Here is a 23,339-nt window from a genome sequence, read left to right on the forward strand (position 1 = left end):
GACCCTCTGTACTATCAACACCTTCCCTTTTGTTATCTATTGCCCCACCCCCCGCTTTATTTGTTTAACACCTATTACATTTCTAACTTTTGCCAGTTCTGATAAAAGTTCAGTTACCTGAACTGTCAACTCTGCTTCTTTCTCCACAGATGCTGCCAGACCTGCTGAGTATTCCCAACATTTTTTGCTTTTATTTGCGTTCTTTCTTATTGGTGCCACCGAGATACACTAGGGAAATATTGAGAATAGCCCACGAGATTCCAATGGCCGGACATGATTGTATCAGAAGGAGCCAAGCCTTCATAAGGCAGCATTTTCATTGGCCACAACACCACAAGGATGTGGTGCGATTCTATAAGACTTGACACACGTGCTAAATTATGGGGAAGCCTTAATCTGTAATAAAACCTGTATTCCTAATTCCGATACTGGCTTTTGGGGAACCGTTCATTAGAGTGCTGGTAGATTGCGTGGGACCCCTGCCGAAAACAAAAGGGGGCGGGCTTCCAGTATCTTCTCACCATTATGGATGTGACTACTCGATTCCAGATGCTATCCCTCTAAGAACGATCTCTGCTAAGATAGCGAAGGAGGGGTTAACCCAATTCCTCATCTGATATGGGCTTCCTGCTGAGGTCCAGTCAGATCAGGGCACAAATTTGATGTTCAGTATTTCTAAAAAGGTCATGGGTAATCTGGGCATAACCCAGCCAAAGTTCTTAGCCTATCACCCAAAGTCACAAGGGGCTTTAAGTGCTTCCTGTACTTGCATGTTAGCTTTCAGTGACTTATGACCAAGGGCACCCAGGTCCCTTTGGACATCAACACTTCCCAATCTCTCACCATTTAATAAATACTCTGCATTTCTGTTTTTCCTACCATAGTGGATAACTTCACATTTTCCACATGATATTCCATCTGTATGTTCTTGCCCACCCACTTAGCCTGTCTAAATTCCCTTGAACCCTTTTTGCATTCTCTTCACAACTCACAATCTCACCTAGCTTTTGTGTCATCAGCAAGTTTGGAAATATTATGTTTGGTCCCCACATCCAAGTGATTGATAGAGATTTTGAATAGTTGGGGCACAAACACTGATCACTTGTGCGAGTGGTGTACACACGCCCTAAAAATAACTTCATGGTAGGATGGCATATAAAGGAAGAAATAATGCCAGCTTGTTAGAAAGGTACGGTGATAATCATGGGGGATTTTAGTGTACATATGGACTGGAAAATCAAATGGGCAATGGTGGCTTAGATGAGGAATTAACAGAAAGATTTCGGGCTATTTTATCTTAGAACAGTACATTATGGAGCCAACCAGAGAGAAGATGGTACCAGAGCTGGTATTGTGCAATGAGATAGGATTACTTAATCACCTCAATAAGAAGGCGCCCCTAAGCAGCAGCAATCATAATAATTATTGGCAAGTAACTGGTAAGTTAGTCCACTTAGTACACTAGCAATAATTAGTTTGTAATGTTAAGTAATGGCAGGGAAGCTCGGCCAAGTGGAATCCGCCTCCTCTGGTATGTGGGAAGTCATGGACGGACCATATGTCCTTGACAAACAGATCTGCACGAAGTGCCACCAGCTGCAGAAGCTTAAGCTCCGGGTTTTGGCACGCGAGCTGTGGTTGCAGTCACTACAGCGCATCCATGAGGCAGAGAACTACATGAATAGCTCGTTTTAGGAGGTAGTCACCCTTGTGCTTAACAGAGCACAGGCAGAGAAGAAATGGATGGCTGCAAGAGAGACAAGAAGGTCAAGACAGGTAATACAAGAGTCCCCAGAGGGCATCCACTTTCCAATCGATATTCAGTTCCACGTACAGATGGGGGAGAGGGTTCCTCTGGAGAGTACAGTGAGAGTCATGGCCAGAGCACCATGGGTGGCTCAGCTGAGCAGGGAGGGAGGGGAAAGGGCAAGAGAATAGTAGTGATTGGGGATTCTATCGTTAGGGAATCAGATCAGCATTTCTGTGTTTGCAGATGTGATTCCAGGATGGTATGTTGTCTCCCTTGTGCAAGTGTTATGGATATCACTGAGCGGCTACAGAGCATTTTGGAGGGCAATGGTGCACAGCCAGAGGTCGTGGTCCACATTGATACCAACGATATAGGAAGAAAGAGGAATGAGGTCCTGTAGGCTGAGTTTTAGGGAGTTAGGAATGAAATTAGCAAGAAGGACCTCAAAGGTAATAATCTCTGGAGTACTCCCAAGGCGAGTGAGTATCGAAATACGAACATACACTGGAGGAAAAAATGATGCAGGACGGGGGGCCTCAGATTTCTGTGGCATTGGGACCGGTTCTGGGGAAGGTGAGACCTGTACAAGCCGAACGGTCTACACCTGAACAGGACTGGGACAAATATCCTTGCAGGAAGGTTTGCTAGTACTGTTGGAGATGGTTTAAACTAGTTTTGCAGGGGGGTGAGAATCTGAGCGCTGTGTTAAATAGGACAATTTGAGGGCATCGAACAGGATGCAGAAAATTAATGAGTGACTCTGAAAGACAGAAGAAGCGAAGGTTAAAAAGTGTGCAGCACAGGAATTTGGCAGTGTTAAAGGGTATTTAAATTCAAGGAGTATAGTAAATAAAGCCGATGAGCTGAGGGCACAGATAGACACATGGCAACACGATGTCATTGCTATAATGGAAACTTGGCTTAAAGAGGGACAAGAATGGCAGCTCAAAATCTCTGGATATTGAGTTTTCAGGCGGGATAGAGAGGGGCTAAAAAAGGGTGTGGCATCATTAGTTAAGGAATCAATAACAGCTTTGAGGAGGGATGATATGCTGAATGAATCATCAAACGAGGCCATTTAGGTGGAACTCAGGAATAAAAAAGGGAAAGCCACACTACTAGGAGTGTACTATAGACCCCCAAATAGTGAGAGGGAGGTTGAAGAACAAATATGCAAGCAAAGTTCTGAGTGCAAAGACTAATGGGCAATAATAGATGGGGATTTCAACTACCCCAATATCAACTGGGATGCAAACAGTGTGAAGGGCACAGATGGGACAAAATTCCTTTACTGCAATCAAGAGAACGTTTTTACCCATGACGTAACAAGCTCAACGAGAGGGGGCGGAATTCCATACTAAGTCTTTTGTAATGAAGCTGAGTAAGTGGATGAAGTAACAGTGGGTGACCATTTTGGAGATGGTGACCAGAATGCAGTTACTTTTAGCATAATCATGGAAAAGGACAAAGATAAAGCAGGAATAAAGGTTCTAAATTGGGTGAAGGCACAGTTTACGAAACTGAGAGTTGACCTTGTAAAAGTGGACTGGATACAGCTACCCGAAGGAACATCAGTTGCAGACCAGTGGGAGGACTCCAGAATGATAAACAAATGCAAACAAATCGAGGGAATACATAATAAATGGGGGGATATTGAGAGGCATAGAGGAAGTCAGAGACCTTGGAGTCAAGTCCACAGATCCCTGAAGGCGGCAGGGCAGGTAGATAGAGTCGTGAAGGAGGCATATGGAATGCTTTCCTTTATTGGTCCAGTTATAAAATGCAAAAGCAGGGACATAATACTGGAATTGTAGAAAATGCTGGTTTGGCCACAGCTGGAGTACTGCGTACAGTTCTGGTCATCACATTACAGTCAGGAGATTATTGCTCTGGAGAGAGTACAGAGGAGATTTACAAGAATGTTGCCAGGGGTTGAAAGTTGCAGCTATGACGAAATATTGGATAGGCCAGTGTTGTTTTCCTGAGGACAGAGGAGGCTAAGGCGTGACTTAATTGAGATGTACAAAATCATGAGGGGCCTCAATAGAGTAGACAGGAAGAACCTGTTTCGCCTAGTGGAGAGATCAGTTACCAGGGGCACAGATTTAAGATGATTGGTAGAAGGATTAGAGGGGACATGAGGAAAAACTTTTTTCACCCAGAAGGTGGTGGGTGTCTGGAATTCACTGCCAGGATTGGTGGTGGAGGCAGAAACCCTCAATTCTTTCAAAAGGTACCTGGACATGCACCTGAAATGTTGTAACCAGCAAGGCTATGGACCAGGTGCTGGAAGGAGGGATTAGATTGGGCGACTAGTTTTTTTCAGCCAGCATGAGCACGATGGGCTGAATGGCCTCCTTCTGTGCTGTAATTTTCTATGGTTTTCTATGCTTCTTAGTAACATGTTCTGTGGATAAAGGGGAACCGGTGGATGTACTGTACTTAGATTTCCAGAAGGCATTTGATAAGATGCCACACCAAAGATTATTGCAGAAAATAAAAGCTCATGGTAGAGGGGTTAACATTTTGGCAAGGATAGAAGATTGCTAGTTAACAGGATTCACAGAGTAAGCACAAATGGGTCATTTTCTGGTTGACAAGATGTAACGAGTGTTGTGACACAGGAATCAGTGCTGGTACTTCAACTTTTTACAAGTTATTTAAATGACTTGGATGAAGGGACCAAAGGTATGGTTGCTAAATTTGCTGATGACACAAAGATGGGTAGGGAAATAAGTTGTGAAGAGGACAGAGGAGACGACGAAGGGATATAGATAGGTCATGTGAGTGGGAAAAGATCTTGCAAATGGAGTGTAATGTGGGAAAATGTGAAATTGTCCATTTTGGTAGGAAGAATAAAAAAGAAGCATATTATCTAAATGGTGAGAGCTTGCAGAGCTCCGAGATACAGAGGGATCTGGGTGAATTGCAAAAGGTTAGTATGCAGGTACAGCATGTAATTAGGAAAGCTAATAGAATGTGATCATTTATTGGATAGGGAATTGAACAAAAATGTAGGGAGGTTATGTTTCAGTTATGCAGGGCATTGGTGAGACCACACCTGGGGTACTGTGTACAGTATTGGTCTCCTTATTTAAGGAAGGATGTAAATGTAAAGGAAGCATTTCAGAGAAGGTTTATTGGACTGGAATTAAGCTGGAATGGGCGGGTTGACTTATGAGGAAAGGTTGGACAGGCTAGGCTGGAGTTTAGAAGAGTAAGAGGCAACTTGATTGAAACATAGATGATCCTGACAGGTCTTGACAGGGTGCATGTGGAAACGACATTTCCTCTTCTGAGAGAATCTAGAACTATGAGTCACTGTTTACAAAATAGGCTGTTGTCCATTTAAGACAGAGATGAGTAGACATTTTTTTTCTCTCAGAGGGTCATGAGTCTTTGGAATTCTCTTCCTCAAAAGGTGGTGGAGGCAGAGTCTTTGAACATTTTTAAGGCAGAGGTCAATAAATTCTTGATAAACAAGGGGTGAAAGGTTGTCGGGGGTAGGCGGGAATGTGGAGGTGAGGTTACAATCAGATTAGCCATGATCTTGTTGAATAACGGAGTAGGCTCTATAGTGTGGTCCACTCCTGCTCCTAATTTCTATGACCCGACTAGTCACAGCCTGCCAACCTGAGAATGGCTCTTTTATCCATACCCTCTGCTTGCTGTCCTTAAATCAATTCTCAATCCATGCCAATATATTACCCTTAATCTTATGTGCACTAATTTTGCTTATTGGGACCTTATCGAAAGCCTTCTTAAAATCCAATACATCATATCCACTGGTGCCCCCTTATCCATCCTGCTCATTACATCCTCAAAAAACCCGAACAAATTTGTGAAACAGGATTTCCCTTTTATAAATCGGTGTTGACTTTGCTGAAACCCACCATCATTTTCTAAGTGTCCAGTTATCACATCCTTGAAAATAGATTCTTCCATTTTCTCCACTGCTGTTGCCAGGCAAACAGGTCTTTAGTTCCCCATATTTTCTGTCCCTCCCTTCTTAAATAGTGGGGTTACATTTGATACCTTCCAATCTGCAGGAACTGTTTCAGAATCTATAGAATTTTGGAAGACGACCACCAACACATCCACTATCTCTCCAGCCACATACTTCAACACTCCAGAATGCTGATCATCAGGTCCAGGGGATTTATCAACTTTCAGCCCGTCCAGTACCATTTTTTCCTAATACTGGTTTCTTTCCATTTCTCATTCTCGCTCATCACTTGGGTCTTTAGGATTTCTGAGTTTTTAAAAAAAAATCTTCCTCTGTGAAGACAGGCACAAAGTATCTGCTTCGTGTCTCTGCCATTTCCTTAATCCCTCTTGTAAATGTTCCTGTCTCTGCTATGGGAGGGCCCACGTTTGTCTTTGCAAATCTTTTCCTTTTACATACCTATTGATGCTTTTACAGTCCATTTATATGTTTCTCGCTAGTTTACTTTCATATTCTATTTTCTCTTTCCTCATCAGTTTTTTGCTCTTCTTTTGCTGAATTCTAAAATGCGCCCAATCCTCAGATTTACTACATATTTGGCAACATCATTAGCTTCTTCCACTGATCGAACACAATCTTTAACTTCTCCTGTTAGCCATGGTTGAATCATTTGTCCGGCTGGGTTCTTGTGCCTCATGGGAACGTAAATTTGTTGTAAACCATGTATGAATTCTTTAAATGCAAGCCATTGCCTATCTACTGTCATACATTTGCAGTTTATTTTATTTAAATTTAAAACCCTAGTTTCGGATTGAACGGCAGCACTTTCAAACTTAAAGTACATTTTTATCTCATTATGGACACTCTTCCCTAGAGGCTCCTTTAGAATTAGATTATGAATTAGCTCTCATTGCACAATACGAGATCTAAAATAACCCGTTCTCTACTTGGTTCTTCTGAATACTGTTATAGAAAACCATCAAGAATACATTTGAGGAATTTGTCCTCCACATCATTAATGCACATTAGGTTTCGCCAGTCTATATATAGATTGAAGTCCCCCATGATTACTGCATTACTCTTGCTCCGTGCACCTCTACCTTTCTGATTTATACCGTGCCTGACATTATCTCCACTGTTTGGTTGCCTATAAACAATTTCTACTAATGTTTGCAGCCTTTTGCTGTTTCTTAGCTCCATCCAAACTGATTCAACATTTTGATCTTCTGATCGAAGATCCTTTCTCACGAATGTACTGATCTCATCCTTTATTAACAGCGCTACCCACCTCCTTTTCCTTTTTGCCTATCCTTCCTAAATGTCGAATACTCTTGGACATTCAGTTCCCAGTCTTGGTCACCCGACAGCCACGTTTCTGTAATAGCAGTTAAATCATACCTGCTTACTTTCATTTGTACTGTCATTTCTTCGATCTTGTTGTGAATGCTGTGTGCATTCAGATAGAATGCCCTTAATTTTGTTGTTTCTATTATTTTCGCAACCTGTAGCCTTATTTGCTGCTGCTGCCTTACGTTTGTATGCTTGTCTCTTCCTTCCACACTTAGATTATCAGCTCCCTTATTGCTACCTTGCTATCTTGCCTTGTCCTCTCACTTTAATTTATCACATCTTCCCTCACTTGATCCCTCACCCTCAACTATGTAGGTTAAAGCCCTCTCTACTGACCTAGTTATATGACTCACCAGAACATAAATTCCCAGCATGATTCAAGTGAATTAAAAACAGAACGTGCTGGAAATACACAACAGGTCAGGCAGCATCTGTGGAGAGAGATTCAGAATTAACGTTTCATGTCTGCGACCTTTCATCAGAGCAGTACTGATGAAAGGTCACAGACATGAAATGTTAATTCTGCTGTGCTCTCCATAGATGCTGCCAGACTTGCTGAGTATTTCCAGCACTTTCAGCTTTAATTTCAGATTCCCAGCATCCACAGCTTTTTGCTTTGATTTTACGATTCAGGTGAAGACTGTCCCAATGGGACAGCTCCTACTTTCCACAATACTGTTACTAGTACTCAATGAATTGAAACCCATTACTCCCACACCAATCTTTCAGTCACACATTTAACTCCCTAATCTTATTTATCCTTTACCGATTTGCTCATAGTTTAGGTAATAATCCTAAGATTATGACCTTTGCGCTTCTGCTTTTTAATTTAGCTCCTAGTTGCTCACACTCTCTAAGAAAAACCTCTTTTCCAGTCCTACCTGTGTTGTTGGTACATACGTGCACCAAGACAACTAGATCCTGACTATCTCACTGCATGTTCCTCTCCATCCCAGAGCAGATGTTCTGAACCCTGGCACCAGGCAGGGAACACAGTCTTCTGAACTCTCGCTCTAAGCTGCAGAGAACTATGTCCAGCCCCTCCTTCTACTGTGCCCTATTGACACTACATTCCCTATTAACACACCCGCTTGAATGGCTTCCTGTACCACGGTGCCGTGGTCATTTTGCTCATCCACCCTGAAGCCCCCGCTTTCATCCATATAGGCTGCAAGAACCTCAAGCCTGTTGGTAAACTTCCAGGGTTGAGTCTCCACAACTTCTACCTTCTCAATCCCCATACTTGCCTCACTCATTGCCTCCTGTCCCTGACCATGGATCAAATCAGACGACCCTATCCTAAGGGTATGAGCGCCTCATGGAACAAAGTGTCCAGGTAACTTTCCCCCTCCCTGATGTGTTGCAGTGTCTGCAGCTCGGCCTCTGGCTCAATGGTTCTGAGCCCAAGTTCCGTCAGCCACAGACACTTATTGCAGATGCGTTTGCCTTGGATCACACAGGCGTCTACAATCTAACACATTCTGCAGCTGCCACACATCACCTGCCCTGCCATTTTTATAGTGCGTAATTAATTCATTATTTTACTGATTATATTTTAATTAATATCCCTAGTCCTGCCTGTGCTTATATTCTTATTATTTCAATAAGTTTTCTACTTTCCCCGAATGAAATTTCTTAGTAAATAGGAAACACTCACCAGCCAATCAAATCAGCTTTACTTCAATTAGTAAATAGGAAACACTCACCAGCCAATCAAATCAGCTTAACTTCAATTAGTAAAGCCTACTGCCTCTAATAATACAATACAATTACTACATTTACCCAAGTTTTGAAAGGGAAATGAGAAAAATACTCAACAAACAATCAAATATCAGTCTTCCTGCGATGTCACACATTGTTTTCTTTCAAAACGTGGCAGATCCACTCTGCAGCAACAGCCTGAACCAGGCTGGACGGGAATGCTCTTTTAGGAGCTCCTGCCTGTCTCCAGGTCCTCCTACCTCCCGCTCTTCTAGGTGCTCCTGCCTGTCTCCAGGTCCTCCTCCCTCCCGCTCTTTTAGGAGCTCCTGTCTGTCTCCAGGTCCTCCTCTCTTCCACACTCTTAGGTGCTCCTCCCTGTCTCCAGGTCCTCCTCCCTCCCGCTCTTTTAGGTGCTCCTGTCTGTCTCCAGGTCCTCCTCCCTCTTGTTGTTTTAGGTGCTCCTGTCTGTCTCCAGGTCCTTTTTTCTCCTGCTCTTTTAGGAGCTCCTGTCTGTCTCCAGGTCCTCCTTCCTCCTGCTGTTTTCGGTGCTGCTGGCTGTCTCTGGATCCTCCTCTCTCCCGCTCTTTTAGTTGCTGTTGTCTGTCTCTGGGTCCTCCTCTCTCCTGTTCTTTTCCGTGCTGCTGCCTGTCTCCACTGCCTCCCCTGTCCCGCTCTTTGAATGTGTCTTTGAACATGTCCACGATGCCACAGAGTTGTCACATGTAGTGTTGCTGTACAGTTCTCTGAGTTGACTTTGGTTCCATCTGAGAATTGCATTGGCTTTCTGGACCTCATATAATCAGGGATGGTCACATATCCTCGCAACCTCTTCAGGATACCAAGTTCCCGATGCATTATTGAGGGCTCTGACCTTCTGCCCTATTCGCAATCGAGCCAATTCTGGTCTTGCTTGCCTGTCATACGATGCCTTCATTTTCCTTTTATTAGAAAAATAATGGCCAGTGACTTAACCAATCACTGGCAAACTCTCTGGCCACTTGTTGCAATGAACTGAAGCCCGAGGAGAGACTCCTAGCCTTCATGGTGTCCTTCACATGGACGTGCCTGATCCACTCAACCTGGACACTTCTACCATCTTCAGTGCATTACTGACTTCATGTATTGTAACAATTCGTGAATTTTGACATACTGGAAGTCCTGCACCAGCGGTTCCAGTTATGCCTACAATGTCAAACATGTCTGGTAGCCATTCAGAGCTCCCATAGATGCACTGTAAGGTTATCGTTCCAATTCACTTGATTGGAGAACCATTGTAGGCAGTTAGCCTAGCTGTGGTTGATCCGACCATAAATTCCCATTTCTTTAGATGCTTGTCCCTCAGTATACGGATCGGCAAAATATCTGCACTTGCTGCAGAGTCGATTTTCACTCAGAGCTTATGCTCACCACTCTTCTGCAGCCATGTAATCCTGATCATGGCTAATGCCTCAGATTGCATTATACAATTGACATGTTGATCCAAGTTAACTATATGAAATGCTGCTTGCTGTATGCACATGTGTGTGCTCTTCATCAATGCCCTCCTGGCAATCTCTCTCTGTGCCAACCTGATGCACATGCTTGGGCTTTTGTTGTTTGTTGGCATATCTGTGTTGTGCTTGCCATCCTTCCTTGCAGACATTCGCTCTGCACGTGATCTGCCACCATTCCTGAGCTCGGCCTTCTGCACTGCCTTGCCCATTGACTTTGCATGACACAAGCTTTACACAGGGCCTAGTACGCTGGGCAACTGCGAATTTAGTGAGTCAGGCCACATTTTTCACAAGGCTTAGCAGCTCTCTGAGCCTTGGTTACCATACCAATTTTTGTCACCACCCACAACGCTTGTAACTGTTGGCATACAGCCATGATAGTTTCAGATTTCCTTCTATCATCGAGCAGTGAATCTATGGGGTGACGTTTCTTCTTTTCTAGCAGGTCCTTTTGATAGCCCTCTGTTGGGGTAGACGTGATTACTAGCTCTATAACCCGTTCTGGCTATCCAATATCTGTGAAGTCTCATTCTTGATCTTTGTCTTGGCACCTTGCATCAAACTGGTCTTGCCTTTGCTGGTAGGTAATAAACTCATGCCTATGTACTCGGAAATTTGCCGTCACCTTGAGTTTCTGCAGCAGGAATTTCAGTAGCTTGCTAGGTTCCTTCTGACGCTCAGCTAACAATCTTGATATCATCATCCATTGAAAGCTCTCGTTGCCCAGTGTGATTTCAATCTTGATAGTTTGTGATCTATTCTGCCGATTTCTTGGTCCCAGGAAACACAGTTCCATTTGTTGTCTTAAGAGTTTAATTTCAGATGATAGGACCAATGACACCCATTCTTTAACTGGATATCTGAAAGTTATTATCTTAATGAGCCCACTTTTTTCTATCCATATCGGTCTTTTTACAAATTTCTTTTTCATAAGCATACCTTTTTTCCTGTTTGGGCAGATTCATTTTTTGCAGGCCTGCTCCTTTAAACATGAGAGTAAGTCGAAAAAATATATTTTTTTTCAGCCAACTGCACCTTGCAGTACCAGCAGCTGCCAGAACCAGTCTTTTTCTTTGTGTTGAGGCCCTCCAGTGGCACTGTTGAGTTTTCCCCTCTCTTTTTGGTTTAGACACTACCAACGAAGCATAAAAACGAGAAAACTACCACAGTATTGGCTTCAGCTACTTCTTTTCAAATGTTTGATCCACTACCAGATTAGGTGAATTCCCCAATATCCTGGTAAATGGTCTACTCTACTCACAGAGTTTTAACTCCGCCTGGAGTGTTGTCAAATGCCTGGATTGCTGTGCTGTTGTGGGTCGCCTGCTAACTGCTCTCCAGCTAGATCTCCAGCAACTCCAGATCGGCAGCTGGCTGGGCCAGCTGTTCCTTGTTCTCACTTGGTGTGTGCTTCAGAAAAAGGATCAAATGTTGCTACAATGTAATATTTGGTGGTCTTCAGAAAAAAGATGCATCAAGAACATTTCCACCATGTAATATTACATGTTCCTATAATATGTGAGCTATTGTATGACTCACAAGACTCCAAGTAATATCCAAAGAAAAGAAGGGTTTTTATCATAACTTAACTGGAACATATATATAAAGTTACTGCACAAACACATATATACACATCTCACTCTGTCAGGCTACACCCACAACTCCCTGGTCACGTGTGTCGCAACATCGCTTTCCCCAGTGACCTTCAGTTACAGTTCTTAAGGTCATTTCACAATACTTTACTTCTGATTTTATTTCTCGTAGGAAGTAACAACGCCAGAGTTATACCTAGTTTTCTCTTCAAAGGGACAAAACTCATGTCCACGTAGTTTCTCTCAGTCTTCCACTGGTATTATGGTTCAGACTCCAAGAACATCAGAACGTAAACATGCCCCAACAAATTACACTTGCTTTCTGCCATTTTCCACAATGGCCACGTGGATTTAATGTTTACTATTCTCTTTTCTAAATTTCCAAACTTCAACGAGGCAACCATTGTCAGCTACCATGTCTTATTCCAAGAAGTCAGGTGGTTAACTGGAGACAATATTTGCACATTTTTTCAAATATTTATTTAGAAATACATAGTCAAAATTTGCATCTCCTGACAAAATAACCACTGTTTCAGTCTGTTCCTTTCCACAAGGCAACAAGTTAAGCCCCAGTACATGCCCAATACCTGTATACAATTAATTAAAATTAACATGCAACTAATGCATATGAATATGAGACAAGTGGTAGATTGCGAAGTGCGCGAGAGGAGACCAAGGTTGGGAAATGAACATTCCAGAGTACACAACATTTCAGAGACACAGACAGAATGGCACAGGAAGGTGGGTAGCCCTTATAGTAAAGGACGACATAAGGACATTAAGAGGAAGGTTATGACGTAGAATCAGTTTAGGTGGAAATTAGGAATAGCAGGAGTCAGAAAACAGTGGTGGGGGCAGTTTACAGCCCCCTAACAGTAATTATATTATTGGACAGAATATTAAACAGGAAATTATTGAAGCATGCAAAAAAGTTAATGTATTAATTGTGGGAGACTTTAATCTGCATATTGACAGGGACAATCAGATTGGCAACAGTGGTCGAGAAGATGAGTATGTAGAATATTTCCGTGAGAGTTACTTGGAGGAATACATTGTGGGAATAAAGCTGTCTCAGATCTCGTATTGCACAATGAAGCAAGGTTACTAAGCAATGTCAAAGTAAAAGATCCAATTGGAAACATACCATTGAATTTCACGTTAAGTTTGAAAGTGACACATTTCAATCACAAACAATAATCTTAAACTTGAACAAAACTAATTTGAAGGTATGAGGGGAGAACTGGATAAAGTTAATTATGTAAATAGACTGGAAGATATGACGGTAAATGAACAGTGGGAAACATTTAAAGAAACCATTCAAAGGTACATTCCATTAAAAAACAAGAGCTCATTACGAAACTCCCGTCTGTTGCTCACTCAGTAAGCTAAGGAGAGTATTGGACAAAAAGAAGAGGCTTACAATATTGCAAAAAAATAGGAGCAAGTCTGAGTATTGAGAGTGTTTTAGAAACCAGCAAAAGGCTGTCAAAAAGTTGATAAAGGGGAAAAATAGAATATGAGAGTAAACTAACCAGCAATATAAAACAGATTGTATGGGCTTTAATAACTATATATTAAGGAAGGGAGTAGCTAAAGCAGAAGTTGGGCCTTTAGAGGCAGAGACTGGAGAAATCAACATGGGGAATGCGGAAATGGCTGAGGCACAGGAAAATAAGGACATGGGAACATAGGAGTAGGCCATTCAGCCCATCGAGACTGCCCCACCATTCAATGTGATTCACTTCAATTTCTTTTTCCCACACTATCCTCATATCCCCTTATGTCATTTGTATTTAGAAATCTGCCAATCTCTGCTTTCAACATACTCAGTGACTAAACTTCCAAAGCCCTCTGGGATAGAGAATGCCAAAGATTCACAACTCACTGTGTAAAGAAATTTCTTTTCAGCTCTGTCCTAAGTGGCTACCTACTTATTTTGAAATGGTGTCCCCTGGTTGTAGACGACCCAACAAGGGAAACATTTTACCTGCATCTACCCTGTCTATCCCTTTAAGTATTTTGTAGATTTCAATGAGATCACCCGTCATTCTTCGAAACTCTAGAGAATACAGGCCCATGTTCCCCAATCTTTCTTCAGAGGACAGTCCCGCCATACCAGGAACAAGTCTGGTCAACCTTCGTTGCTCTCCCTCTAAGGCAATAATATTCTTCCTAAGGTAAGGGTGACCAATTTTGCACACAGTACTCGAGGTGCGGTATAATCATGGTTCTATACAATTGAAGCAAGACTTGACTACTCCTGGACTCAAATCCTCTTGCAATAAAGCCACCATATCATTACTCTTCCGAATTGCTTGCTGCACCTGCATGTTCGCTTTCAGTGAATTATTGACAAAAAGACTCCCAGGTCCCTTTGTGCAACTTAACTTTCTAATCTCTTACCATTTAAGAAATACTCTGCACATCTATTCCTCCTACCAAAGAGGATAACCTCATATTTTCTTCACATTATATTCCATCTGCCATATTCTTGCCCATTCACTAAGTCTGTCCAAATCCCCTTGAAGCCGCTTTTGTATCTTCCACGCAACACATATTCCACCTAGTTTTGTGTCATCTGTGAACTTAGAAATACGACATTTGATCCCCACATCCAAATCATTGATATATATTATGAACAGCAGGGGCCCAAGCACTGATCCCTGTGGTACACGACTAGTCACAGCCTACAATGCGAGAATGACCCGTTTATTCCGACTCGCTGCTTTCTGCTTGTTAACCAATCCGTAGTCCATGCCAGTATGTTACCTCCTATCCTATGTACTTTTATTTTGCTAACCAATGGGCGGCACAGTGGCGCAGTGGTTAGCACTGCAGCCTCACAGCTTCAGCGACGCGGGTTCAATTCTGGGTAATGCCTGTGTGGAGTTTGCAAGTTCTCCCTGTGTCTGTGTGGGTTTTCTCCGGGTGCTCCGGTTTCCTCCCACATGCCAAAAGACTTGCAGGTTGATAAGTATATTGGCCATTATAAATTGCTCCTCGTATAGGTAGGTGGCAGGGAAACATAGGGACAATCGGGGATGTGATAGGGCTATGGGATTAGTATAAATCTAATCAGACTCAGTGGGCTGAAGGGCCTGTTTCAGTGCTGTATCTCTAAACATAAACTAAACAACCTCCTGTGTGGAGCTTTATCAAAAGCCTTCTGAAAATCCAAGCAGACTGCATCCACCAACTCTCCTTCATTAATTCTGTTAGTAACATCCTCAAAAAATTCCAACAGATTCGTCAATCATGATTTTCCATTCATAAAGCAATGTTGACGATGCACAATCAGGTCGTTATTATACAAGTGCCCATTTATCACATCCTTTAGAATAGGTTCGAGCATGTTCCCAATGGCTGTTGTAAGGCTAACAGGTCTGTAATTCCCTGTTTTCTCTTTCCCTCCCTTCTTAAATAGTGAGTGCATTGAACAAGTATTCCGTGACTGTCTTCGCAGCAGAAGACACAAGTTCCATACCAGAAATAAGCAGTACCCTAGGGGCTAAAAAGAGTAAGATATTTTGGTAAATTGATATTGGCTGAGAGAAACTATTGGAGAAACCTGAGGGATTAAAATCTGACAAGTCCCCAGTTCTCGGGTGAAGGTGCTAAATCGGGGGAAGGCTAATTATAATAATATTAGGCAGGAACTGAAGAATTTAGATTGGGGCGGCTGTTTGAGGGTAAATCAACATTTGACATGTGGGAGTCTTTCAAACGTCAGCTGATTAGAATCCAGGACCAGCATGTTCCTGTGAGGAAGGAAGACAGGTTTGGCAAGTTTTGGGAAGCTTGGATAACACGGGATATTGTGAGCCTAGTCAAAAAGAAAAAGAAAGCATTTGTAAGGGCTGGAAGGCTAAGAACAGATGAAGTAATTGAGGAATGTAAAGACAGTAGGAAGGAACTTAAGCAAGGAGTTAGGAGGGCTAAAAGGGGTCATGAAAAGTCATTGGCAAACAGGATTAAGGAAAATCCCAAGGCTTTTTATACATATATAAAGAGCAAGAGGGTAACCAGGGAAAGGGTTGGCCCACTCAAGGACAGAGATGGGAATATATGTGTGGAGCCAGAGGAAATGGGTGAGGTGCTAAATGAGTACTTTGCATCAGTATTCACCAAAGAGAAGGACTTGGTGGATGATGAGGCTAGGGATGGGAGTGCAGACAGCCTCAGTCATCTCATTATCAAAAAGGAGGAGGTGTTGGGTGTCTTGCAAAGCATTAAGATAGATAAGTCCCCAGGGCCTGATGAGATCTACACTAGAATACTGAGGGAGGGAAGGGAAGAAATTGCTGGGGCCTTGACAGAAATCTTTGCATCCTCATTGGCTACAGGTGAGGTCCCAGAGGACTGGAGAATAGCCAATGTTGTGCCTTTGTTTAAGAAGGGTGGCAAGGATAATCCAGGAAATTATAGGCCGGTAAGCCTTACGTCAGTGGTAGGGAAACTATTAGAGAGGATCATTCGGGATAGGATTTACTCCTATTTGGAAACAAACGAACTTATGAGCGAAAGACAGCATGGTTTTGTAAAGGTGAGGTCGTGTCTCAATAATTTGAGTGAGATTTTTGAGTGAGTGACGAAGATGATTGATGAAGGAAGGGCAGTGGATGTTGTCTATATGGACTTCAGTAAAGCCAATGACAAGATCCCGCATGCCAGACTGGTGCAAAAGGTGAAGTCACACGGGATCAGAGGTGAGCTGGCAAGATGGATACAGAACTGCGTCGGTCATAGAAGACAGAGGGTAGCAGTGAATGGGTGTTTTTCTAAATGGAGGGATGTGACTAATGGTGTTCCGCAGGGATCAGTGCTGGGACCTTTGCTGTTTGTAGTATATATAAATGATTTGGAGGAAAATGTAGCTGGTCTGATTAGTAAGTTTGCGCATGACACAAAGGTTGGTGGAGTTGCGGATAATGATGAGGATTGTCAGAGGATACAGCAGGGTATAGATCGGTTGGAGACTCGGGCAGAGAAATGGCAGATGGAGTTTAATCCAGACAAATGTGAGGTAATGCATTTTGGAAGGTCTAATGCAGGTGGGAGGTATACAGTAAATGGCAGAACCCTTAGGAGTATTGACAGGCAGAGAGATCTGGGTGTACAGTTCCACAGGTCACTGAAAGTGGCCACGCAGGTGGATAAGGTACTCAAGAAGGCATATGGCATGCTTGCCTTCATCGGTCGGGGCATAGAGTACAAAAATTGGCAAGTCATGTTGCAGCTGTACAGAACCTTAGTTAGGCCACACTTAGACTATTGAGTGCAATTCTGGTCGCCACACTACCAGAAGGACGTCGAGGCTTTGGAGAGGGTACAGAGGAGGTTTACCAGGATGTTGCCTGGTCTGGAGGGCATGAGCTATGAGGAGAGGTTGGAAAAACTCGGATTGTTTTGACTGGAACGACGGAGGCGGAGAGGCGACATGATAGAGGTTTACAAAGTCATGAGCGGCATGGACAGAGTGGATAGTCAAAAGCTTTTTCCCAGGATGGAACAGTCAGTTACTAGGGGACACAGGTTTAAGGTGCGATGGGCAAAGTTTAGAGGGGATGTGCGAGGCAAGTTTTTTACACAGTGGGTGGTGAGTGCCTGGAACTTGCTGCCAGGGGAGGTGGTGGAAGCAGCTACGATAGCGATGTTTAAGAGACATCTTGACAAATATATGAATAGGAAGGGAATAGAGGGATATGGGCCCCGGAAGTGCAGAAGGTGTTAGTTTAGGCAGGAATCAAGATCGGCGCAAGCTTGGAGGGCCGAATGGCCTGTTCCTGTGCTGTACTGTTCTTTGTTCTTGACCAGGTGGCATACACCCGAGGGTTCTAAAAGAGATAGCTGCAGAGATAGTGGATGCAATGTCTATGATTTTCCAGAATCTTTAGATTCAGGAATGTTCCCATCAGATTGGAAGTGTTACACTACTTTTCAAGAAAAGAGGTAGAGTGAAAACCTTGAACTACAGGCCAGTTAGCCTTACATCAGTTGTTGGGAAGTTGCTAGAAACTATTATTGAGGAAGTCTTAACATTGTACTTGGAAATGCATAGTATGATTAGAACAAGTCAGCATGGTTTTCCTAAAGGGAGATCCTGTTTGACAAATTCATTAGAATTATTTGAGGATGTAACTGGGAGGGTAGATAGAGGGGAACCAGTAGATGTAGTTTACCTGGATTTCTAAAAGACATTCGATAAGGTGCCACATAAAAGATGAATAGGCAAGACAAGGGCGCATGGTCTTGGGGTAATATTTTAGTGTAGATTGAGGATTGGTTAACAGACAGGAAGCAAAGAGTAGGCAGAAATGAGGCATTTTCAAGTTGGCAGCCAGTGAATAGTGGGGTACCACAAGGATCAGTGCTGGGGCCTCAGCTATTTACACTCTATATTAATAACTTGGATGAAGAGACAGAGAGTAATGTCTCTAGGTTTGATGGTAATGCAAGGTTCGGTGGAAAGGTAAGCTCCAGGGAGGGCATAGAGAGGCTGCAAAGAGATGTAGACAGGTTAATTGAGTGGACAACAAGTTGGCAAATTGAGTATCATGTAGGGAAGTGTGAAGTTGTTCACTTTGGTTGTAAAAAGATTAAAACAGACTATTTTGAACAGGTGTGAAACTGGTATATGTTGATGTTCAGAGAGACTTGGGCTACTTGTACAAGGAATACAAAAGTTAACATGCAGGTGCAGCAGGCTATTAGGAAGGCAAATGGCACGTTGACCTTTATTGCAAGGGGATTGGAGTACAAGAATGAGGTCTTACTAAAATTGCACAGGGCTTTGACGAGACCACACCTGGAATACTGTGTGCAGCTTTCATAGAGTCATGCAGCACTGAAACATGCCCTTCCACCCACCAAATCTGTGCCAACCATCAATCACCTATTTATACTAACCCTACATTAATCCTATCTGCCCAACCACATACCCACAATTCTCCTAGCTACATGAGGGGCAATCTGTAATGGCCAATTTACCGATCAACCTGCGAGTCCTTGGCTGTGGCAGAAACCCATGCAGTCACAGGGAGAACTTGCAAACTCTGCACAAACAGTACCCAGAATTGAATTTAGGTCGCTGGGGCTGTAAAACTGCAGTACTAACCACTATGCCACTGCGCTGCCCACATATGGCTGCCACCTTTAAGAAAGGATGCACTTGCACTAGAGGTGGAGTAGCGAAGATCTACTAAATTGGTCCCTGGGATGAGTGGGTGTCCGATGAAGAGAGGCTGAGTAAATTGGGCCTATATTCTCTGGAGTTTAGAGGAATGGGAGCCAATGAAATTGAGACACTCACGATTCTGACAGGGCTTGATAGGGTAGAAGGTCAGAGGTTGTTTCCGCTGGTCGGGGAATCAAGAATACAGGGGCAGAGTCTCAGCACAAGGGGCCAATCATTCGGGACTGAGATGTGGAGAAATTACTTCACTTGTGAGTCTTGGTAGTCTGTACCCCAGAGGGCTGTGGCTGCTTCATTGTTGAATACATTTAAGGCTGGGAGAGATAGAGTTTTAGTCTCCAGGGTATCAAGGGATATTGGGAGACGGCAGGAAATTGGAATGGAAACCCAAGATCAGCCATGATCATATTGAATGGTGGAGCATACTCGATGGGCCAGATGGTTTACTTTCAATTGTGTTCTTGTAGACAATATCCCGGCTTGGCCTGATAAGTGGCAAGTAACATGCACGCCACACAAGTGCCAGGCAATGACTTTCTCAAACTGGAGAGAATCTAAGCATCACTCCCTAAATGTTCAATGGCATTATGATCGGTGAATCCCCCAGGATCAACGACCTGCAGTTACCATTGACCAGAAACTGAACTGGGGCAGCCATATAACTACCATGGCTACATTGGAATATTGGAAAAAATTCTGAGGGACAGGATAAATCTTCACTTGGAGAGGTAGGCATTAATCAGGGATAGTCAGCATTGCTTTGCCATGGGGCGATTCTGTTTAACTAACATGATTGAATTTTTCGAGGAGGTGACTAGATGTGTCGATGAGGGTAAAGCAGCTGATGTAGTCTACATAGACTTCAGTAAGACTCTTGATAAGATCCTTTATGGGAGATTGATTAAGAAGGTAAGAGCCCATGGGATCCAGTGCAATTTGCCAAATTGGATCCAAAATTGGCTTAGTGGCAGGAGGCAGAGGATAATGGTCGAGGGCTGTTTTTGTGATTGGATGCCTGTGACCAGTGGTGTACCACAGGGATCGGTGCTAGGGGTCCTTGCTGTTTGTAGTGTGCATTAATGATTTAGACATGAATATAGGAGGTATTGGTATCTGAGGAGTTGGACTTCGGAGTCTTCCAGACACTCGGTGGGGAGTTGGGGGGGGGGGGGGAGGGGCAGGGGTAGTTGTGGAGGTTTGTCCCTTACAAAGGTAATGTCTCTCAATGTCTTTTGATCATCACTATTGACAAACCTATCTCGCTAATTAAATCAGGGGCATTCCCATTGTCTCTCTATGCAACTCTCTCTCAGAATGCAAACGTGCAACCATATTTTCAGCTGCTTAGCTCTGTTGGATTTTTAAAGCATGTTTTGTGCAATGTCCTGTAAAAAAAAGGTTCAAATAGTTTTCCATATGACGAAATTAATATGTTTCCATTTGGCAGGTGTGATTTCCGTCACAACATATTTTGTGCCTCATAGATGGTGGACAGCTTTCGCAATCAGGAGGTCAGTTAATCTTTGAAGAATTCCCAGTCTCTGAGTTGCACTTGTAGCCACAGTATTTATATGCTGGTCCAGTTAAATTCCTGGTCAATGATTACCCCCAGGATGTTAATGGTGGGGGATTCAATGATGGTGTTAAACATCAAGGGGAGATGGTAAGATTCTCTGATCCTCTGAAATAGCCCAGCAAGCCATTCAGTTGTCAAGGGCAATTAGGGATGGGCAACAAATGTTTGCCTTGCCAGCCACGCCGATGAAAGATTAAAAAAGCAGTAGAGAATGGAGCAGAGTTGAGCAGTGTACTGGGTGAACAAGAAGGTCGAGAGAGAGAGATGGTTTTAATGGGATCACGAACACTAATGGTTGTGGTTTATCAATTTGGTAGCTGCAGAAATGTCATTATGAAGTGTGGTCCAAAGTCGAGAGAGCAGCCTGTATATGTTGGTTTACCAATGTTTGCTGAGCTCAACACCATATATATCTGATTTTATTTCGGTTATTGGAATCACAAGCCTATATGCCTGGGTTATAAGTATTTACTAAGATCAACAGCTTATATATCTTGTTCATCGGTGTTTATCGTGCCCCCAGACTGAATATCGTGCTGTACCAGCGTTTATTTGATCACCAGCCTATTTTCAGCTTATCAGGTTTTATTGGGATCACCAGCCTGGTGTTATGTGGGTTTACTAGCATCACCAACTTATATATCTATGTTTATTTGGTTTTACTCAATATCACAAGCCTATATATCTGGGCCATGGGGACATGCTCCAGTCTAACAGGCTCAATATCTTGTCTAACAAGTTCTGGAATGGTTCCAACGTAAATATCATGTATTGGACTCTGTGGCTCTTAACCTTACAAGCTATTGACTTAATTTCAAGAGGAATAACTGCTGTCACTCTTTCAAATATAGCAGAGATAAATAAGATGAGTAATTTCAACACATTGATGCCTCCTGAATAACAATGAATACTATGATCAGTGATGACTAGCTAAGGTATTTCTCACAGAACAGGGTTCAGGAAAGTCACTCTCCTGTTAGTGATGGAGAATGTAGTGGGAAATATAGCACTAGGCTCCACAGCTGAACCAATGTTGGCCAATAAGATGGATGAGTAATGAGACTGGTAGTACTAGGGTCTATCCGTAAATCAAAAGTTGACAACGAGATTGAGGTGATAGTGGGATGGATAGTATTAAAGTATAGAGGTGAATCAGTGCTTATCACTGTAATGAAGGTGTTGGTGGGATGAGAAGTACTAGGTTCAATAGTTACATTTGCATTGTTCAGTCAGATGGAGGGTTTAGTGGAACAGATACTATGCAACTCAGTAGGTGAATTGGTGCTGATCAGTGAGATGCAAGGGCAGGTGGAAACATTGGCAACACTCTGCTCAAAGAATGAATTACTGCAGTTCAATGAGCTGAACAAATAATAATGAAGACAGCTTTAGGAGTATGATAACTGCTCAGAACATTGGAAAAATGTTGAGGTGACTTCTGCTGTGCCCGCAGGCATTTCTCACTGATCAGTGAAGGGATCACGTTTTGGTCATATACTTAATAAAGAATTGATTCACCACCAGCCAAAGCCGCAAATTCATGAGAGGTTTAGGAAAAAGGAGGTGTTGCTAATTCAGGTTAAGAACAAAACGCTGTGCAATCAGTGATAAGAATCATGTCGGACTGGTAGCAAGATAATTTCACCATTTAGGACAAAAGCAATATTCTGCAGAAGCTGGAAATCTGAAATAAAAACATCAAATGTTGGCAGCGCTCAGCAGGTGCACTGTGGAGAGTGAAACAGAGTTAACATTTCAGGTTGATGAACTTTCTTCAGAGCTGAAAGTTTCATCATTTTCTGTTTTTAGCATTAGTAAGGAATTGGTTCAAGATGAATCACACTTGTTGAGATATGCTCCATCGAAGGTTTATTTATTTATTTATTCATTCATGGGATGTGGACATCGCTGGCCAGGCCAGCATTTATTGCCCAGCCCTAATTTCCCTTGAGAAGGTGGTGGAGAGCTGCCTTCTTGAACCACAGCAGTCCATCTAGGGTAAGTACATCCACAGTGCTGTTAGGAAAGGAGTTCCAGGATTTTGACGCAGCAACATTGAAGGAACGGAGATATAGTTCCAAGTCAGGATAGTGTGTGACTTGGAGGGGAACTTGCAGGTGGTGGTGTTCCCATGCATTTGCTGCCCTTGCCCTTCTAGTTGGTAGAGGTCGCGAGTTTGGAAGGTGCTGTCTAAGGAGACTTGGTGCGTTGCTGCAGTGCATCTTGGAGATGGTACGCACTGCAACCACTGTACGTCAGTGGTGAAGGGAGTGAATGTTGGTAGATGGGTTGTCAATCAAGCGGGCTGCTTTGCCCTGGATGGTGTTGAACTTCTTGAGTGTTGGAGCTGCAGCCATCCAGTGGAGAGTATTCGATCACATTCCTGACTTATGCCTTGTAGATGGTAGTCAGGCTTTGGGGAATCAGGAGGGAAGTTACTCGCCACAGGATTCCCAGCCTCTGACCTGCTCTTGTAGCCACGGTATTTATATGGCTACTCCAGCTCAGTTTCTGGTCAGTGGTAGCCCCGAGGATGTTGATAGTGGGGGATTCAGTGATGATAATGCCATTGAATGTCAAGGGGAGATGGTTAGATTCTCTCTTGTTGGAGATGGTCATTGCCTGGCACTTGTGTGGCGTGAATGTTACTTGCCACTTATCAGCCGAAACCTTGATATTATGTTGATAAATGTTGATAAAGCCTCAACATTTCGCAGTGTGACGGTGCAGTAACACATT

The sequence above is a fragment of the Heterodontus francisci genome, chromosome 48, assembly GCF_036365525.1.
Source record: "Heterodontus francisci isolate sHetFra1 chromosome 48, sHetFra1.hap1, whole genome shotgun sequence".
Classification (NCBI taxonomy): Eukaryota; Metazoa; Chordata; class Chondrichthyes; order Heterodontiformes; family Heterodontidae; genus Heterodontus; species Heterodontus francisci.